The sequence below is a fragment of the Cervus canadensis genome, chromosome 17, assembly GCF_019320065.1.
Source record: "Cervus canadensis isolate Bull #8, Minnesota chromosome 17, ASM1932006v1, whole genome shotgun sequence".
NCBI lineage: Eukaryota > Metazoa > Chordata > Mammalia > Artiodactyla > Cervidae > Cervus > Cervus canadensis.
In genome coordinates, this window is record NC_057402.1 from 41,998,978 (window position 1) to 42,019,317 (window position 20,340).

The 20,340-nt window shown below is 44.9% G+C and overlaps 1 protein-coding gene across 3 annotated transcripts in view; it reads left to right on the forward strand.

The window, feature by feature from the left end:
• Nucleotides 1–20,340, forward strand: part of CTXND1 (cortexin domain containing 1) — a 46,977-nt gene that overhangs the window by 12,626 nt on the left and 14,011 nt on the right. Inside the window, exon 1 of one of the 3 annotated variants that reach the window (XM_043434458.1) lies at nucleotides 12,442–12,536. The exons of the other annotated variants lie outside the window; for them this stretch is intronic. The gene's annotated coding sequence lies outside the window, so the exon portion shown is untranslated. Of the gene's footprint in view, nucleotides 1–12,441; nucleotides 12,537–20,340 lie in introns of those variants that run through there. 3 annotated transcript variants of the gene reach the window in all.

Below are 20,340 nucleotides of genomic sequence, written 5' to 3' on the forward strand. Positions count from 1 at the left end.
GCTCTTCTGTCCATGGGATTTCTCAGGCAGGAATACTGGAGTTGCCATGCCCTCCTCCAGGGGATCTACCCGACACAGGGATCGAACCTGCATCTCCTGGGTTGGCAGACGGATTCTTTACTGTCTGAACAACCAGGGAAGCCCCCTGAAAACACGGTGAAGGGCATCTGGGGAGAAGGAGCTCCTTTCAGGACCCATCCATCTCTCCTGCCTCTCAACAGAGCCAGTCACTTGGAGTGACCGTGATGCAGTCATAATGCAGCCCCTGTTTCTCTTTAGGGTGTCCCCAAGTCTTCTCAACCTATGTCACACGTCATAGGCTCACAGAGGGATCTGCTTGGATTGGAGGCTTCTCTGAGCCTCGCTTTCCCCTTCTGTAAAAGAGGCACACTAGCTGAATATGTTTATATGTGTATAAAGCAGACTAGAAGAATATTCAGCAAAATGAGGGAAATTGTTACTTCTGAGGATTGAGATTATTAATTTTTCTATAGTGTTCAAATTTTCTACAACCATAGAAGTTATCAGAAAAGCATGTAGTGGGTATTTTTCTATGCCATGTACATATTTCAATAGCATAATGTAAAATTGCTATAAAATATCTTGCTGTATGGTTTTTACCCTAATTTTTAAAGTGCATTTTCCTACTGTGGGCACTGGGCTTATGTCTAGCTTTGTTTTGTAAGCACTGCTACAATAAACTTCTGAAAGAAATGAAAGTATAAGTTGCTCAGTCGTGTCCAACTCTTTGCAACTCTATGGATTATGCAGTCCATGGAATTCTCCAGGCCAGAATACTGGAGTGGGTAGCCTTTCCCTTCTCCAGGGGATCTTCCCAACCCAGGGATTGAACCCAGGTCTCCCACATTGCAGGCAGATTCTCTATCAGCTGAACCACAAGGGAAGCCCAAGAATATTGGAGTGGGTAGCCTATCCCTTCTCCAGCAGATCTTCCCAACCCAGGAATCAAACTGGGGACTCCTGCATTGCAGGCAGATTCTTTACTAGCTGAGCTACCAGGGACAAACATAAATAAATAAATAATAAATACAATATGAATATGAGTCCCCACTCTGCCCACCTCCCAAGGGCATTCTAGGAATGAAAATGGGATGTGGATGTGAAAGTGTTAGATGTGGATCAAGGCAAAAGACAGGCCAATATTGCATTTTGCGGATCTGGTTCTTTTTTAAAAAATATTTATTTATTTGGCTGCACTGGGCCTTAGTTGTGACATATAGGATCTATTTCGCTGACCAGGGATGGAACCCAGGCCCCCTGCACTGCAAGCATGGTGTCTTAGCCACTGGACCACCAGAGAAGTCCCTATTTGGAGAAGAAATTTTAACATACCTTGTAAAACAATTCTGAAGTTGAAGGAGGTATTTAAATATTATGATGATGAACTAATATGAATGGCTCAGCTGGTAAAGAATCTGCCTGCAATTTGGGAGACCTGGGTTCGATCCCTGGGTTGGGAAGATCCCCTGGAGAAGGTAAAGACTACCCACTCCAGTGTTCTGGCCTGGAGAATCCCATGGGCTGTATAGTCCATGGGGTCACAGAGTCGGACATGACTGAGTGACTTTCACATTACTGTCTTATAGGGCTTCCTAGGTGGCGCTAGTGGTAAAGAACATACCTGCCAACGCAGGAGACATAAGAGACTCAGGTTCCGATCTCTGGGTCGGAAAGATTCCCCAGAGAAAGAAATGGCAACATACTCCAGTATTCTTGCCTGGAAAATTCCATACACAGAGGAGCCTGGTGGGCTACAGTCCATAAGATCGCAAAGAGTCAGACTGTCTTATAGGTGAATTTCTTATAAGTCACTACAGGTAATAACAGAGTTGTAGTTTATATATGTTCATACCTGTGTGATACCTTTCTAAAGCAGAGGTACCATGATTCTCCCTCACTTCCAAGACCTCGACCAGGGAACAGTGCATGAGCACTAAGTCTTTCTGACACAGCAGCTGATACTGGCCGAATTCCAGCCCTTTCCCCCATAGGGCTGGTCTCCCAGGGGCCTGTTAGGAGGCAACCCAAAAGGAGCAGAAAGCCAGGTTTCTCTTGCGGACTTGCCTACATCCCAGGACGTCCAGTTGACTTCAGAATCACGATGCTGGCTGCTAGAAAGAAAATAACATCCGTCATTAAGGGCTCCTTGAGCGTTTACACGCTTGTTTTATTTTCCCTTAAATGTGACATTTACCACTGATTTTTATATCTTGTACAAAGTGCTGCCAATAAACAGATGTATTTTTAAAGAGCTCCCATCAGTGAATCAGTGAGACAAATTAGCTTCTAAAATCCTTCTCCCCTTAACAGATGTCTGGAAAGTCCTTAGGAAAGTCCTCAGGACTTCCAGAAGGGAGCCTTCATGGAGAGACGTCTCACTTTACCAGGTGATCAGGAACTGATTCTGCTGCAGAGAGTGTGGCATGATGTGTTCAGAGCTTCATAGCCGCTTCACGGGTGTCAGTATTTCATGCCAGTCCAGTAAGAAATCAACAGGAGCCACATAGATGGCTTGGCCAGGCCATTTCAAGCTGGGAAAGCTCCCACACAAGACAGTGGTGTGGAGTCCACTTTGGGGAAGTGGGGTGTCCAGGCTGCTCAGGGGCCACGAGACAGGAAAGCACATGGGAAGAGATGGAGAGTGGGAAACCGTGTCCGGCGCTGACCGGGCTTTGGAAACAAACTAACCAGTGTTTGCTTAAGGAAGCAGGGACTTCCTTGGTGGTCCAATGGTTAAGACTCCACCTTCCAATGCAGAGAGTGTGGGTTCAATCCCTGCTAAGGTTGCACCTGGAGTAGTTTGTTTCCATCGCTTAGTCCTGTCCAACTCATTGTGACCCTATCCATGGACTACAGCACACCAGGCTTCCCTGTCCATCACCAACTACAGGAGCTTGCTCAAACTCATGTTCAGTGAGTTGGTGAGGTCATCCAACTTTCTCATCCTCTGTCGTCCCCTTCTCCTCCTGCCTTCAATCTTTCCCAGCATCAGTGTCTTTTCCAATGAGTCAGTACTTCACATCAGTTGGCCAAAGTATTGAAGTTTCAGCTTCAGCATCAGTCCTTCCAATGACTATTCAGGACTGATTTCCTATAGGATGGATGGGTTGGATCTCCTTGAAGTCCAAGGGACTCTCAAGAGTCTTCTCCAACACCACAGTTCAAAAGTATCAATTCTTCGGTGCTCAGGGTTTTTTTTTTTCCCCCAGCTTTTTTTATAGTCCAACTCTCACATCCATACATAACTACTGGAAAAACCATGCTTTGACTAGATGGATCTTTGTTGGCAAAGTAATGTCTCTGCTTTTTACTATGCTGTCTAGGTTGGTCATAATTTTTCTTCCAAGGAGCAAGCATCTTTCAGTTTCATGGCTGCAATTACTATCTGCAGTGATTTTGGAGTCCCCAAAAAACAAAGTCAGCCACTGTGTCCATTGTTTCCCCATCTATTTGCCATGAAGTGATGGGATCAGATGCCATGATCTTAGTTTTCTGAATGTTGAGCTTTAAGCCAACTTTTTCACTCTCCTCTTTCACTTTCATCAAGAGGCTCTTTAGTTCTTCTTTACTTTCTGCCACAGGGTGGTGTCATCTGCATATCTGAGGTTATTGATATTTCTCTCGGCAACCTTGATTCCAGCTTGTTCTTCATCCAGCCTAGCATGTCTCATGATGTACTCTGCACATAAGTTAAATAAGCAGGGTGACAATATACAGCCTTGATGTTCTCCTTTCCCGATTTGGAAACAGTCTGTTGTTCCATGTCCGGTTCTATTGTTGCTTCTTCACCTGCATACAGGTTTCTCAGGAGGCAGGTAAGGTCATCTGGTATTCCCATCTCTTTCAGAATTTTCCACAATTTGTTGTGATCTACACAGTCAAAGGCTTTGGCATAGTCAATAAAGCAGAAGTAGGTGTTTTTCTGGTATTCTCTTGCTTTTCGATGATCCAACAGATGTTGGCAGTTTGATCTCTGATTCCTCTGCCTTTTCTAAATCCAGCTTGAACATCTGGAAGTTCACGGTTCATGTACTGTTGAAGCCTGGCTTGGAGAATTTTGAGCATTACCTTGCTAGCGTGTGAGATGAGTGCAATTGTATGGTAGTTTGAACATTCTTTGGGATTGGAATGAACGGACCTTTTCGAGTCCTGTGGCCACTGCTGAGTTTTCCAAAGATGCCTGGCTCTAGATGAGTGAACACACCATTGTGGTTATCTGGGTCATGAAGACCTTTTTGTATAGTTCTTCTGTGTATTCTTGCCACCTCTTCTTAATATCTTCTGCTTCTGATAGGTCCATACCATTTCTGTTCTTATTGAACCCATCTTTGCATGAAATATTGCCTTGGTATGTCTAATTTTCTTGAAGAGATCTCTAGTCTTTCCCATTCTATTGTTGTCCTCTATTTCTTTGCATTGATTGCTGAGGAAAGCTTTCTTATCTCTCCTTGCTATTCTTTGAAACTGCATTCAAATGAGTATGTCTTTCCTTTTCTCCTTTGCCTTTAGCTTCTCTTCTTTTCTCAGCTATTTGTAAGGCCTCCTCAGACAACCATTTTGCCTTTTTGTATTTCTTTTTCTGGGGAATGATCTTGATCACTGCCTCCTGTACTATGTCACAAACCTCTGTTCATAGTTCTTCAGGTACTCTATCAGAGCAGATATCAGCACATGGTGCAGGGTGTGGTCAAAAATTAAAAAAAAAAAGACTCAAAAGCCTGTCATGACCACCATAAACACGTGAAAGCCAATACAGTAGAGTCTAAAGATCAAGTCACACAAGCTGTGGTTTGAATCTTGCCACTAGCCAGGAAAACCTTGCTACGCGTCGCATCTTTATACATAAATCTTTGTGGACCATGGAAATCCACTCCAATTGGAACTGAATGTGTTTCCAACTGAACTTCTTCTTGGCCTGATCCCCCAAATGCTGCTGATTCTCAAAGGCCTTAGACTGGAAGGGACATGAGCCCAGGGGTAGGGAGTTGGAGTAGAAAGAGGCAGTGTTCTTTTTTAAAAAACAAAAAAAAAGTTCATGTATTTATCTATTTATTTATTTATTTATTTGGATCTGCATGTGAGTGTGCTCAGTCACTCAATCATGTTTTTTCACCCACCTAGGAAGGCCCAAAAGGGTTATGCTCCAGTGAGGCTCAAACTCACAACCTTGGCATTGCTCTGCCTGTTCTACTGTATAAGTGCCATGTGCTAACCTATTGTGCCACTGGAGCTCCTAGTTGTGGCCAGACTGGTCACGAGCATTGTGCCCTCATGAATGAAATTAGCATCCTTATCAGAGAGACCCCAGAGAGTTCCCTGGCCCCTTCCACCCTGTGAGGACACCGTGGGAAGTCTGCAACCTGACAAAAGGCCCTTACTTGTCCTTGTGGGTACCTTGGTCTCGGTGTTCCAGCCTCCAGAAGTGTAAGAAATACATTTCTGTTGTTTACACGCCATCCAGTCTGCAGGATTTTGTCATAGCAGCCAGAACAGACTGAGGCCTCAGCAAAAGATAAGTCCATATAGACAGCTGGTTGAGGAATATTATATAGTATTCACTATGAACCAGACATGTTTCTTTCTTTTTTAAAAATTAATTAATTAATTTTGTTGCTCCAGATCTTGCTTGTGTCACAGGGGAAATTTAATTGTGGCATGTGGGATCTAGTTTCCACACCAGAGATTAAATCTGGGCCCCCTGCATTGGGAGCACAGAGTCTTAGCCACTGGGCCACCAGGGACGTTCCCAGATGCTTTTCTAAGTGCTTTGTGTATATATTAATTCTTCTTAGTTCTCATCAGCACCCCTTGGGATAGTTACTTCTGCTGTTCCCATTTAGCAGATGAGCAAACTGGGGCTCAGAAGGGTTCAACAGCTTGCTCCAGGCCATCATCATGAGGGGACAGAGATAGGTTCAAGCCTGCGAGAAGGGAAGGTGTTGGCAGAGTGGTGCTGAGATGTCGGGGGGTTGGGGGTGGGTGGAGGGCTATCTAACTACCGAACTATACCAGGGCACCTCTGTGTGGCCAGGAGCAACAAACCAGGACATCCCAGGGAGGACGTCCAACTGGCTAGATGGGCCCTCAGGACAGAGGTCGGGCTGGAACTAGAAACAGGGACTTGGTTTCCCCTGCAGCCTTCTAGAGTGACGTGATGCCACGCACCCCCGCTTCTCCCCGCCAGACAAGCTTACAACTAAGTTATACAGATGAACACGAGTTGGGGAAAGCTCATTCTGAGATGCTGAGCTGAAGAGGTCGGTCAGGCTGGCCAGTTCCCCTCCCTGGAAAACACATGTGCACACAACATGGCCAAAAGATCGAGGGGCGGGGAGTGGCCTCTGTCCTGAATCTCTTCTCTAACTCCGACTGAAATGCCCTCCAGGTACCAGAGAGAGAGAGCCATTCTCTAGGTTTCTGCTGCTCAGGTGTCTTACTGAGTCCCTGGAGGCACTGGGGCAACCCAACAGGATACCCTAGATGGAGGAACACAGGAGCCTGTACACTGGTTCTCCTGCTTGACTAGATGAAGGTTCTCCTGCCTCATCATCTCCCCGTGACTCCACAGGGAAGAACAAACAGCTGAGGGGCAGGGGGAGGGGACGGACTCTGGTTGCAGAGCACAGACAGGCCATGCAATCTGACCAAGGTCACACAGCCATCAACAGGCAGAGCCATTACTCAGACTCCGCGGGGGTCACCCCTCAGCCTGCTGCTCTTTGCAGCTCACTGTCCCTGCCTCACTGAAGAAGGCTATAGCCAAGCAGAAGCCTTGGGTTCAGAGCTGAGCTGGGGTATCCGGAACACTGGAGTATTGGGGAGTGAACCAGTGAAACTGCAGTTGTGAAGAGAGGGGCATTAAAAAAATTTTATTTATTTATTTTTGGCTGTGCTGGGTCTTTGTTGTTGCACCAGCTTTTCTCTAGTGTTGGAGAGCCGTGGCTGTTTGCTAGTTGTGGTGCACGGGCTTCTCATCGTGATGGCTACTGTGGTTGCAGAACATGGGCTCTAGAGCGTGGGCTCAGTAGTTGTGGCACCGCGGGCTTGCTTACTCCAAGGCATGTGGGATCTTCCCGGATCAAGGATCAAACCTGAGTCTCCTGCCTGGGCAGGTGGATTCTTTACTACTGAGCCATCAGGGGAGTCCGAGAGGGACATTTTGACAGAGGCAATGTAACACACCCAAAGCATAGTGTCCCAGTTTTGATTTCTAGATGTTGTGCATAATAACAGGCAGCCCATCTTTCTCTGTCCTTCACCCAGCTTCTGCCCAGACTCGCACCCACCCCTGATCCCCTCATTTAACACATTGCCTGTTGTTTCTTTTTTAAATATATATGTGTGTGTGTGTGTATATATGTATATATATTTAGTGATTTTTTTTCCAAGTTTCGTCCAAGTGCCCCCAGTCAGAGGTTCAGCCTCCAAAAGGTCAAGTTGCCGTATTCAACCCATGTCACCACCCCACCCCACCCCACCAAGAAGTCTGCAAATGCATTGAGGGAACAAGGCTGGTGGTCCTTGGTTTCTGGCTTCCACATGGTGCCCTGCACACAAGGACGGAATCCCCCACAACAACCTGCCTGTTTTCCTGGTGAGGATGCTGGGGCTCAGTGACTTGCTCAAGGTCATTTGGACTTTCCATAGCAGTTTGCTCCCACTCTGAAGGATGCCTGCAGGGGCATCATCTGTGCTCACAAACATCTTCACATGTGCAGAGGAGTCTTGCAGCTCCGATGCACACAGCCACTGTGGCTGCCTGCCTTGAAGGGGCCGTCAGTTTCAGGGAGATTAATTACTCCCGGGGACAGCCAAGTCAGTGTCCTGCAGCGTGCCTCTGCTGGTCTGAGTCATTTTGGAGACACTGGCTTGTGCGGCTCCCCTGAACCCCTCGTATCAGCAGGTGCAGCCAGCGGAGTGCGGCCCCCAGCCCTCTGATTCCAGCCTAGGTCACTCAGTCATTGTGGGATGTCCCCTTGTCAGAGGACACCAGGTGATCTGCCGTGTGATTGTCTGTGTCCTGGGGAACCTAGCGCTGAGAGCAGGTGTGCGGGCTGAAGGATGGAATCCAGTTTACTCTTGCAGTCAGCGTGGGGCACTGACACCTGTGGAGTGTATGCGTGCTCAGTCACTTCAGTCCTGTCTGATTCTTTGTGACCCCATGGACTGTAGCCCACCAGGCTCCTCTGTCCTTGGGATTCTCCAGGTAAGAATGCCGGAGTTGATTGCCATTCTGTCCTCCAGGGCATCTTCCCAACCCAGGGATTGAACAAGTGTCTCTTTACATTTTCTGCATTCGCAGGTGGGTTCTTTACCACTAGCACCACCTGGGAAGCCCTGCAACATCTATAGAGGGAAACCATCAAAAATAAAAACAACAGCGACTGTTTTCATAACGTGTTTACTCTCTGTTGGACACTCCACTTAGCACTTTTGACATATATCCTCTTTTATTCTTCTCAGAGATCCAGTGAGATTTGTGGGCTATCATTATCCCCTTTTTAAAGATAAGAAGATTGATGCTTGAAGAAGTTACATCACTTGTCCAGGGTCACCTAGCCGGTAAGCCAGGTGGCCAGAATCTGAGTCTGGACATCTTGTTCTAGGACCTGAACTTGTAACCACTTCTCTCCCCTCCTAAGAAAGGAACTTCCTACAAGTGTCTGCTGTTTTCCCATGAGAAAGGGCTTTGAGATTTTAACTATAGTGGTGAGAATTTACCGGAGAAGGCAATGGCACCCCACTCCAGTACTCCTGCCTGGAAAATCCCATGGACAGAGGAGCCTGGTAGGCTGCAGTCCATGGGGCCGCTAAGAGTCAGACACGACTGAGCGACTTCACTTTCAGGCATTGGAGAAGGAAATGGCAACCCACTCCAGTGTTCTTGCCTGGAGAATCCCGGGGACAAGAAAGCCTGGTGGGCTGCTGTCTATGGGGTCGCATAGAGTTGAACAGGACTGAAGCGACTTAGCAGCAGCAGCAGGTGAGAATTAACAGCAGAAATGGCTCAATATGCCTGAGACAGCCTGATTGTTTATGAAAAGACACCCCCTGCTGAGGTTTTGGGTGGGGGGAAGTGGGGAGGGGGAGAGGAAGACTGAGCAGAGCTGGTTGTATCACTTCCCTGCCAGGGACTCACTGCTCTGCTCATCCATGTCCTGCAACCCAATTTCATTATGAGGAGATGAGAGGCTGATTCTCTCCCTTTATTATTTTGTTTAACAGATTTATTTATATTTATTTTTGGCTGTGCTGGATCTTTATTGCTGCACAGGCTTTCTCTAGTTGTGGGGGCTACTCTCTAATTGCAATGTGAGGGCTTCTCACTGCAATCGTTTCTCTTGTTGCAGAGCACAGGCTCAGTAGTTGCAGCTTAGCTGCTCCTTGGCATGTGGAATCTTCCCAGACCAGGGATCATATCTGTGTGTCCTGCTTTGGAGGCTGATTCTTTACCACTGAGCCACCAGGGAAGCTCCGATTCTCTTCCTTTAAAAGAAAAATCTGTTAAAGGCTCTTTGCCAGTGTTGAAAAGGTAAATAACTACATAAGGACGCAAATGAAATGGCACTCAGATTAGAAATGTAGGTGCAATTACCTAAACATCTCTTTGGCTACTGGTCTGATATAAGACATTTAAACCGCTCCAAATGAGTGAGATTTGTAAATGAGTTCTCTGTGCTTTAGGAAAAGAAGGGAGGGACAGAAAAGCCAAGGGTTTTCCCTTTTTCACTGACCTCTTTGTCCACACTTTGCTGGTCCTCACTGCCACTGCCCTGGTTTACAACCCTCACTATCGCTCTGCTTGTTGATGGCATGTCTTTAGGTGTTCAGTGTTCCAGGCAGATCGCACCCCATTCCTCTAGCCTGGCTGTTCCCATGCCCACCTTTCAAACATAGGAAAGTAGGAACTCCTCAGAGTCACTGTGGATCCCCACTTCCAATCCCACTCTGGTCCCAGAAGCATCACACCATTTATGTGCCCAGGGCTGGGACATAATTTCATGAACCTGCTTAGCTCGGTAACCAAAGCAGTCCATTGTTATTGCTTTAACAACACCATGAATGGAAACCCTATTCCAAAATAGAAACTCTGTACAGGTATTGACCATGGCTGCTCTCAATGTGCACAGACCCTTCCCTGGTTGCAAGAAGGGAAGTATTTTTACCAAGTTAATGGGATTTTCTCTTTCACCTTCACCTGATTCATCCTGGACAACAATCTGCTGGGGAAGAGATTAGAATGCTACCAGCGGCATGCAGAAAGGAAGGCCACACTCATATTCAGTTCCTGACACAATCAAAAATATGATTATGCAGCAGAATAATAGCCTTGCAAGCCAGGCTATTTTCCTGGGAAGAAATTTTCCAAACTCCCTTATTTTCTTCTTTATTTAGCGTCTCACATACCAATTTAGAGGACTTGGCTCATAAATTTCTCCTGTGGTTTAGAGCCTTGTCCATATTCTTAATGAGATATTAGCTGCATTCAAGAAGGAGAATTAGACCCAGGGGAGGTAAAACTTAAAAAAAAAGAAGACAAGACAAAAAAATGGCTGACAAAATGGAGAAAGAGAAATTGAAGGTGATGAGATGTGTCCCCCAACTTTTCTTCTCACTTGGACCTGGAGGGGCAAGGCGCATTAGATAAATTGAGGGATCGCTGAGGGCTGGGGGTCCCTGCCCCTTTAGGACAGTGGGATGGACACAGAGAAGTAGTGGTCAGACTTCAAAGCAGCATTAAACTCGCTATCAATAACAAGAAGGCAACCAGAAAATCTCTAAACGCTTGGAAATTAAGCAACACACTTTTAAATACCTATAGGTTCAAGAAGGATTTGCAATGTAGATTTAAAAATATTTTGAGGACTTCCCTGGTAGTACAGTAAATAGGAATCCATCTGCCAATGCAGGGGACGCGGGTTTGATTCCTGGTCTAGGAACATCCCACATGTCTTAAAGCAGCTAAGCTGGTGCATCACAGCTACTGAGCTTATGCTCTGGAATCCAGGAGCTGCAACTACTGAAGTCCATGCGCCCTAGAGCCTGTGCTCCTCAACAAGAGAAGCCACCTTGGTAAGAAGTCCACACACCACAACAAAGAGCAGCTCAGGCTGTCCACAACTCGAGAAAGCCTGCGTGTAGCAGCAAAGATCCAGCACTGCAAAAAAAATAAATTTCTAAGTAAATACAAACTTAAAAAAAACATTTTGAGCTTGTGGGTTACAGCTAAAGCACTACTTATGGGAAAATGTATAGCTTTAAATGCACAGGTTGGAAAAGAAGAAAGGTCCAACATCAGTGATATATGCTTCCAAGGGAAGGAGATGGAAAATGAATGGCAATATCAAAGGAAGGATATAGGAAAGTCAAGGTAGATCTCAATTAGATAGATAGCAAACATGCATCCAAACCATCAAACCCAAACATGCATTTTGAAGAGATTCATAGAATTGATAAAGTGGTAAAGAAACAGAAAGAAAATGCTAATTACTGATAACAGGAATGAATGTGGAATCTAGGAAAATAGTATAGATGATCTTATTTGCAAAGCAGAAATAGAGACACAGATGTTGAAAACATATGGATACTAAGGGTGGTGGGGAGTGGGTGGGATGAACTGGGAGATTGGGAGTGATATTACTGACTGATACTACTGACCCATCATATCAATGCTACTGACCCGTAGTATCAATACACACTCTGTATATAATGGATATGTATATATACACATATATACATATGTACATATATATGTATACATGTATTCCCAACCCAGGGATCAAACCCAGGTCTCCCACATTGCAAGCGGACTCTTCTCGAGCTGAGCCACAAGGGAAGCCCTGTATTTTCATACTCGGTATAGAATAGATGACTAACGAGGACCTGCTGTGCCGCGCAGGGCACTCGACTCAGTGCTCTGTGGTGACCTGAATGGGAAGGAGCTCCAGAAAAGAGGGAGTGTATTCATTTGTGTGATTGATTCACTCTGCTGAGTAGCAGAAACTAACACAGCATTGTAAAGCGACTATTCTCCAATCCACATAAGTTAAAAAAAAAACGGGGGGGGGTGGGATTAAAGGGCTGCATTACAATAGCTCCTACAGATATTACAGAATAGTAAGAGAGGGGTATAAACAATTTGTGGTCAATTTGACAATTTGGATGAAGTGGACTTGTTTAAAAACACAGCTGACCAAACGTAGTGGTCCCAGTGAGGTGGCTGTGGAGTTTGGCCTTTTCGAGCTCCGGGGTTTCTGTGTGTCCTTGGAGCCAGTGCCGAGGCTCACCACCCTCTTCCGGAGCTGCACAGATGTCAGGCGGATGGAGAAGAGAGGAGGGTTCAGAGACTCTTCAACCTGGGCGAGCTGGTGAAAAGCCATGTCAGCCAAAGAACTGAAACACCAGCCTCAAGTTACCAAAGCCAACAGCTCGAACAGAGAAGAGCTGGGGGGGTCACAGAAACCAGGATGACCAGGAGGCACAGAATCTACACCCTCTACCTCCCTGGAACCCAGGTACCACCTTCTGTGTGTGCTCATTAGCTCAGTCCTGTCCAACTCTTTTGCGACCCCATGGACAATAATCTGCCAGACTCCTCTGTCTGTGGGATTCTCCAGGCAAGAATACTGGAGTGGGTTACCATTTCCTCCTCCAGGGGATCTTCCTGACCCAGGGATTGAACCTGCATCTCCTATATTGGCAGGTGGATTCTTTACCACTGAGCCACCTGGGAATCCCAGTATATAAAGTGAGCAATGATTTATTCAATTCATTAATGAAGGGACTATCAGGCTGGTAAGGCTGACTCCAAGAGAATTGGAAAAAGTAAATTGTTCCAAGTCCATGAAAGCAAGACTGCTTGAATACAATTGCTGATTTACAGGCAGAATTTCTAACATGCTACAGAGCAAGAAACTGTAACCTTTGGGGTGATTTTTCTTTCAGGCAAAATTCTTTGCCTTGCTACTGGGCAAGAATCATCTGCATTGCTATCAGTTTTCCACAAGTTACATCCATTCTGCAGATCTGTAAAATAGTCTAATCAATAAATAGTAAGGAGTGGACCCAACAGAGGCCCACTGGCTGAGGTGGTGCTTCTGGCTCCCCACTGCCTGTGCACAATGGTCAGACATCACTAAACATCCTGGGTGTCACGTGTGAGAGGGGCAAGAACCCAGGGGTGGGAGGAAGTGAGACCATGGAGGGCGGGCGACCTGGAAACAGGGAAAGCCCGTCGTTCCAAAGGTCCAGAAGGGACCAGGAACACTCCAGCAGTAGCCCTTCCAGGACCAGAAGCCAGCAAGGATCCAGAGGGGGATGCTCGGATCTGAAGATCCTTCTTTTCCACCACTAGGACGTCCTAACCCCTCATACAGCCAGAATCAGCTGGAGGAAGAGGAGGGAGGAGAGAGAACTCAGAGAGCCTGCTCGTTTACATAAAGATATGGGCCATTGAGCATCACCGACTCAATGGTAATGAATTTGAGCAAACGCCAGGAGATAGTGAAGGGCAGGAGAGCCTGGCATGCTGCAGTCCATGGGGTCGCAAAGAGTTGGACATGACTGAGCGACTGAACAACGACATCAACAACAATGGACCATTGAAGTCAGCCTCTGTGTGAAGTGGGCAGTTGAATGACAGATAAAAAATGAATAAAGGAAACTGAAAAGCTGAAGTAGAAGACTGTGATATTTACAGTGGAAGACTGTGATATTGTTGATGAGTCAGTGTCCCCAACTGCTCACCAAGGTGGGTGCCTGTGAAGGACATTCAATCTGCTGTAGGAAACACAGGGACATTTTCTTTACATGACAAGTTTACTGTGTTTGATTTGTTTTTCTTTGTAACATTAAGGAAGGAGCTGGAATTCAAGATTCGGGGGAAGCATGAAGGAGATTATGTATTTCACAGAACAGAGGTAAAATTTAAATAGAATGTGCTGTGCTCACTCAATAAAACTCAGTAAACCATGATCCCCAGAAATAAGATACGAAGACTAGACTGGTTAATAGACAAAAGAGCAAAGATATGGGTGAAAGTGAAAGTGTTAGTCACTCAGTTGTGTCTGACTCTTTGCGACCGCATGGGCTGTAGCCCGCCAGGCTGCTCTGTCCATGGAATTTTTCAGGCAAGAATACTGGAGTGGGTAGCCATTCCCTTCTCCAGGGGATCTTCCCAACCAGGAATTGAACCTGGGTCTCCCATATTGCAGGCAGATTCTTTACTACCTGAGCCATCAGGGAAGCTCTCAAAAAAGATATGGGTGGGAGGGGGACAAATCTTGCTCATTTCAAAATGAAGAATTGGTTATGTTTTTCCTTCTCTTGGTTCTTTACATCCACTAAAATTACCAAAGAAATAAAATGTAGACCAAATGGGTACTTCTCTTGTAGTCCACTGGTTAAGAATCTGCCTTGCAATGTAGGGGACCTGGGTTTGATCCCTGGTCAGGGAACTAAGATCCCACATGCTGCGCTACAACTAAGACCTGATGCAACCAAATAAACAAATTAAATTTTTTAAAAAAACTGACAAAAATGTAGACATCTGTAGCAGTGCTGGAAAAGGAGTTAGTGGAGCAGAAGGGTATAAAAATTTCTGGAAGCTGTGAAGCAGACAGAATCAGGTTGACACCAATGACTGAATGCTCAGCTCTTATGTCAGGGGCTGACTCCCACAAGACAGGAGTGGGTGTGTGTCCAGCAGCAGCAGAAGGCTCAGGGCCAGAGCAGCAGGCAGGAGCAGCAGGAGCGCTGGAGCACTCAGCCCCAGGGAGCAGGAGAAACTGAAAAACTCCAATCTGAGAACGATGCCAGGGCCTCCTGCAGGAGAACCTTGCCATTTGCCCCCAGCACCTTGTGCATGGACTGCTTCCTAAACGAGATGGAGAATATGCTCTTGGAGACTTGCTAACCCAAGCAGGAGAGCCAGGGAGAAGAGCAGGGGGAAGGGACATTTGGCGCCCCCTACCCAGCAAATACTGAGGGGGAGGAGAACTCTTAGGAAAGACCTCACAGCAGGGACTTCCCCGGTGGTCTACTGGTTAAGACTTCACCTTCCAGTCCCCGGGTTCGGGTTCAATTCCTGGTTGGTAAACTGAGATCCCACATGCCTTGGGGCCAAAAACCAAAACATAAAACGGAAGTAATGTTGTAACAAATTTCGATAAAAACTTTAAAAATGATCCATATCAAAAAAATCTTAAGAGCAAAAAAAAAAAAGACCTCACTGCAGGAGTTGGAGGAGAAACCAGGTTAGGCGGATGGATGTTAGAGAAACACGGGTCTTATAAAGCTCTGCCCTCAACCCATCACAGAGGAGCCAAACCAGGAATACGCCCTGTTCTTTCTTCTTTTTAACTTTTTATTTTACATTGGGGTCTACCCGATTAACAATGCTGTGATAGTTTCAGGCGGACAGTGAAGGGACTCAGCCATACATACACGTGTGGTTATTTGCCCTATTCTTTCTTTATTGGCTGTGATTGGGGATTTGCTTCTCAGAGTGGCTTTTGAGCTGCCCACCTTCCCCAGGGAGGCGGGAAGGACTAAACTCTTCCCTCTGTGTCTGGTCCAAATTCTCCGAAATAAAATTCGCCCACTGCTCCCCGCTTCAGTCACTGTGCCCAGGGTGGAACCCCGCAGCTCTTAGAGCAGACGCCTGGGGGTGTCAAACCCAAGTAATTGCGGAAGGAGCCACAGTGGCTTCCAATATCATTTCTATAGCTCCTTTCATAGAAGTGAGCAGACAGAAATATGAGGATATCCAACATCCCAACAAGCTGAGCACGACTTAGGATAAAGCTAGCATAAGAAAATGTGGTTTTGGTAAAAAGGAAGACAACAGAACCAAGATAAAGAAGTCCAGAAATAGACGGTTCTGGTCATCTATCACTGTGTAATGAACTACCCAAATCTTGACTTAATAGTAACTGTTTAACCTAGGGGAGTGGGTGGGGGTGAGTGGGAGGGTGGCCCCAGAGGGAGGAGCTATATGTGGATGTAGAGCTGATTCACTTTGCTGTACAGCAGAAACCAGCGCTACATTGTAAAGCAATTATCTGCCAATTAAAAATAATTTTTAAAAATAGTAATCATTTATTTTGATCACATATCTGGGAGCTGAAGTGGGCTCCACTAGGCAGTTCTGGATCTCTCAGGTCATGGCAGGCAGATGCTGGTTGGGGCTGGGGTCTCCAAGTCTCTTCACATGGCTGGCATGTGGGTTGGGAAGACGCACACAGCTGGAAAGGGAACAGCCTTGGCCACGGGCGGTCTCAGGCAGTCTCTCCAGGTGGCAGCCCCAGGCAGCTCCTGGCATGATGGCGAAAGGCTCCTAGAGCCACTGTCCAAGAGAGACCACAAAGGTTATATGACCCTTTCTAACTCAGCCCTGCAAGTGATACGACATCACTTCCACCTCATTTTATTCCTTGAGGCAGCCACAGAGGCCCATCCACATTCAGGGGGAGGAACCATGGACTGCCCCTTTTGGAAGGATTTGGGGACATATTTTTAAATCATTACATCAACCCACTTATATGGATCACTTGACCTGTAATACAGTAAGAGAAAACATGGTGTTATCAGTAAATGGTGCAAGAGAGATCGATGTCTGGGGAAAAAATGTGAACCTTACTTAACACCAAACATGGACATTCATTTGCTCCTAGAAATTATATATTTTATAATTCTGTGATATAATATATAATTTTAGGGAGCAAACATAGGAGATCTTCATGATTTGGGGGTAGGAAAAAAATTCTTACATAGGATGTGGAAAGCACTAACCATAAAAGGAAAGATTAATGATCTGTATTTTATTAAAATGTAGACCTTCTGTTCACTAAAGACATCAGTAAGGGAAGGGAAAGGAAACACAAAGGCTGAGAGAAGATATTTGCAATACATGGATCTGACAAAAGATTCTTATCTAGAATATATGTCATGCCTACAAATCAAAAAGAAAAAGACACATAGCCCAATAAGTAAATGCTCAAAAGACATGAATAGGCATTTCATAGAGGAGGCTAGACAAATAGCTAAAAAAAACAAAACCCTTCTCATTTCACATTAAGGAAATGACCCACAATATACCCATCCGAATGGCTGAAATGTAAAAGCCTAAAAATACCAGATGCTGATGAGGACACAGAGGGACTGGAATTGCTGAAAGGCATGCCAATGTGCATCTAACTTGGAAAACTCTTTGGCAATATCTGCAGAAGTTGAGCATTCAACTACAATACAGTCCAGCCACCTGACCTCAAGGAATACAACAATATATGTAATAAGTACATATATTCACCAAAAGATAAGCAAAGAAGTACAACAATTTCTTAGCAGCACAGTTCATAAGAGGCCCAAGCTGGAAATAACCCAAATGGCCAACAGCTGTGGAGTGAATAAATAAATTGTGCTGTGGTCACACAATGGAATACTTCACAGCAATAAAAATGATCTATTGATAGATGCAGAAATGTGGTTAAAAAGTCATAGACCATAATTTGAGCAAAAGAAGTCAGATACAAAAAAGTACACACTTGGTTTCATTTATATGAAGTTTATAAACAGATAAAATTAATGCATGGTGATATCAGAATAGTGATTTCCTCTGAGGAACAGGATACATGCATGTGTGTGTGTGTTGTGTTTATGTGTAACAAATAGGCTTAAGAAGTTACATTATATAGTCATAACTGCAATACCTCTATCATAACCAACACAAATTAACTCTAACTCTAATTAACCCTAATATCATACAATATTCAATCTATGTTCAATTTTCCCCAATTACATCAAAGAAAATCATAACATATGTATTAAGTACTCAGAAATAAGCAGAAAATAAGCATTTTCACAAAGAGAAAATGATGAAAGATGATCAATGAACATGTATGAGAGCCTGAATACCTTTGTCACGAGTGGAAAGACTCCATGCCATCAAGATGGCAGTTCATTGCTAATATGAATTCAGTGCTGTGCCAGTCACCATCCCAGCAAAATGATTCTAACATACATGAGGAGCCAAGGGGCTCTTGAATAAAATTACAAGATGGAGGACTTGGACTAGTATATATCAAGATGAACTATAAAGTTTTTATAATGGAATTGAAGACAGCATGTACTGGCACAAGGAGAGACAGCAAACAAATTTTAAAAGGATAAAGAGCCCAGAAGTGTGTAGATGGAAGCTTAAGGTTGTGTTACAAATCACTGGGGAAAAGACAGACTAGTCAGTACATGGGATAAGATGATAGTTTATCCATAGGGGGAGACATAGCTCTAAACTCTATATCAGATAACATGAAAATCAGTTTCAGATGGATTGAAAATCTAAGTAAGAAAAACAGAATTTCAAACTTTTAGAAAATATATATAGGAGAATATATCCAAGACATCAGGATAGGAAAGGATTTAAGAAGTCACAAATGGGACTTGCCTGGTGATCCAGTGGTTAAGACTCCACACTTCCAATGCAGGGGACAACAGTTCGATCCCTCGTTGGGAAACTAAGATCTCACATGCTGTATCAGTTCAGTTCAGATGCTCAGTCATGTCTGACTCATTGCAACCCCATGGACTGCAGCACGCTAGGCTTCCCTGTCCATCACCAACTCCAGGAGCTTGCTCAAACTCATGTCCATCGAGTCCTTTTCCAGTGAGTCAGTTCTTTGCATCAGGTGGCTGAAGTATTTGAGTTTCAGCTTCAGCATCAGTCCTTCCAATGAATATTCAGGACTGATTTCCTTTAGGATTGACTGATCTCCTGCAGCCCAAGGGAATCTCAAGAGTCTTCTCCAATACCACAGTTCAGAAGCATCAATTCTTTGGTGCTCAGCTTTCTTTATAGTCCAACTCTCATATTCATATCCATTATATCCATCACATCCCATCCATCATATCCATCACATCACCTCTTACAACCACATACTGTATAACATGGCCTAAAAAAAAGTTACAGAAAGTATAAATTATAAAGGAAAAGATGAATGAGGCTGACTACATTAAAATTTAAAACAATATGAGCAAGTGTAAATAAGATTCTCTGAACAAAGTTAAAGGACAAGCCACAGGTGAAGGGTGGGGGAGATTTTGCAAAGCGCAGGACCGATAAAGGAATGATATCTAAAATGAAGAAACAAACAAGAAAAAGAAAAGTAACCCAACAATTCAAAAAGAGAAAAATGAAATGCCCAGTAAATGTAAAAAATATACTCAACATCCTTAGAAATAAGGGGAATGCAAGTTAAATCCTCAATGACATACATTCACACCACCAGAACAGTAGTAATGCAAGTCTGACAATACCAAGTCCTACCAAGGATATGAATGGTAGCAGCTTCTAAAGAATGCTGGAGAAAGTGTGGATTAGAGCAACCACTTTGGAGGAAAACTTGGCACTATACAAGGGGCTTCTCTTGTGGCTCAGACAGTAAAGAATATGCCTGCAGTGCGGGAAACCTGGGTTTGATCCCTGGGTTGGAAAGATCCCCTGGAGAAGGGCATGGCAACCCACTCCAGCATTCTTACCTGGAGAATCCCATGGACAGAGATGGGGTCACAAAGAGTCAGATGCTACTGAACGACTAAGCACAGGACAAGGGGCTTTCCCAGTTGCTCAGCAGGTGAAGAATCTGCCTGCAATGCAGGAGACAGAAGATGTGGGTTTGATCCCTGGGTTGGGAAGATCCCCTGGATTTGGAAATGGCAACTCACTCCAGTATTCTGGCCTGAAAAATCCCTTAGACAGAGAAGCTTGGCAGACTACAGTCCAAAGGGTCACAGAGAGTCAGACACCCCTGAGCTACTGAGCACAAGAAAGTTAGAGATAGTCTAATTATAGGACTAAAGAATTGCAGTCCAGTTAACACACCATAGCAAAAAAAACCTGGCCCAATGGTATATGCATAAGAAAGTTCATTGAAACGTTGTTTTCATCATTAAAAATTTGAAATAATACAACTATTCATCATTTGGTGGGGAAATGAACAAATCGTGGTCCAACCACAGAATTCTATGCAACAGAGAAAACATATGAACTAGCATGTATCAATATGGGAAATGAAAAGTGTGAGTGGCTCAGTCATGTCTGACTCCTTGCGACCCCGGGTATTGTAGCTCTCCAGGCTCCCTTGTCCATGGGATTTTCTAGGCAAGAATACTGGAATGGGTTGCTATTTTCTTCTCCAGGGTGTCTTCCCAACCCAGGGATAGAACCCAGGTCTCCTGCATTGCAGGCAGATTCCTTACTGCTGAGCCACCAGGGAAGCCCCAATAAGAGAAGACCATTACAATTTTATGTTATTTACATAATAT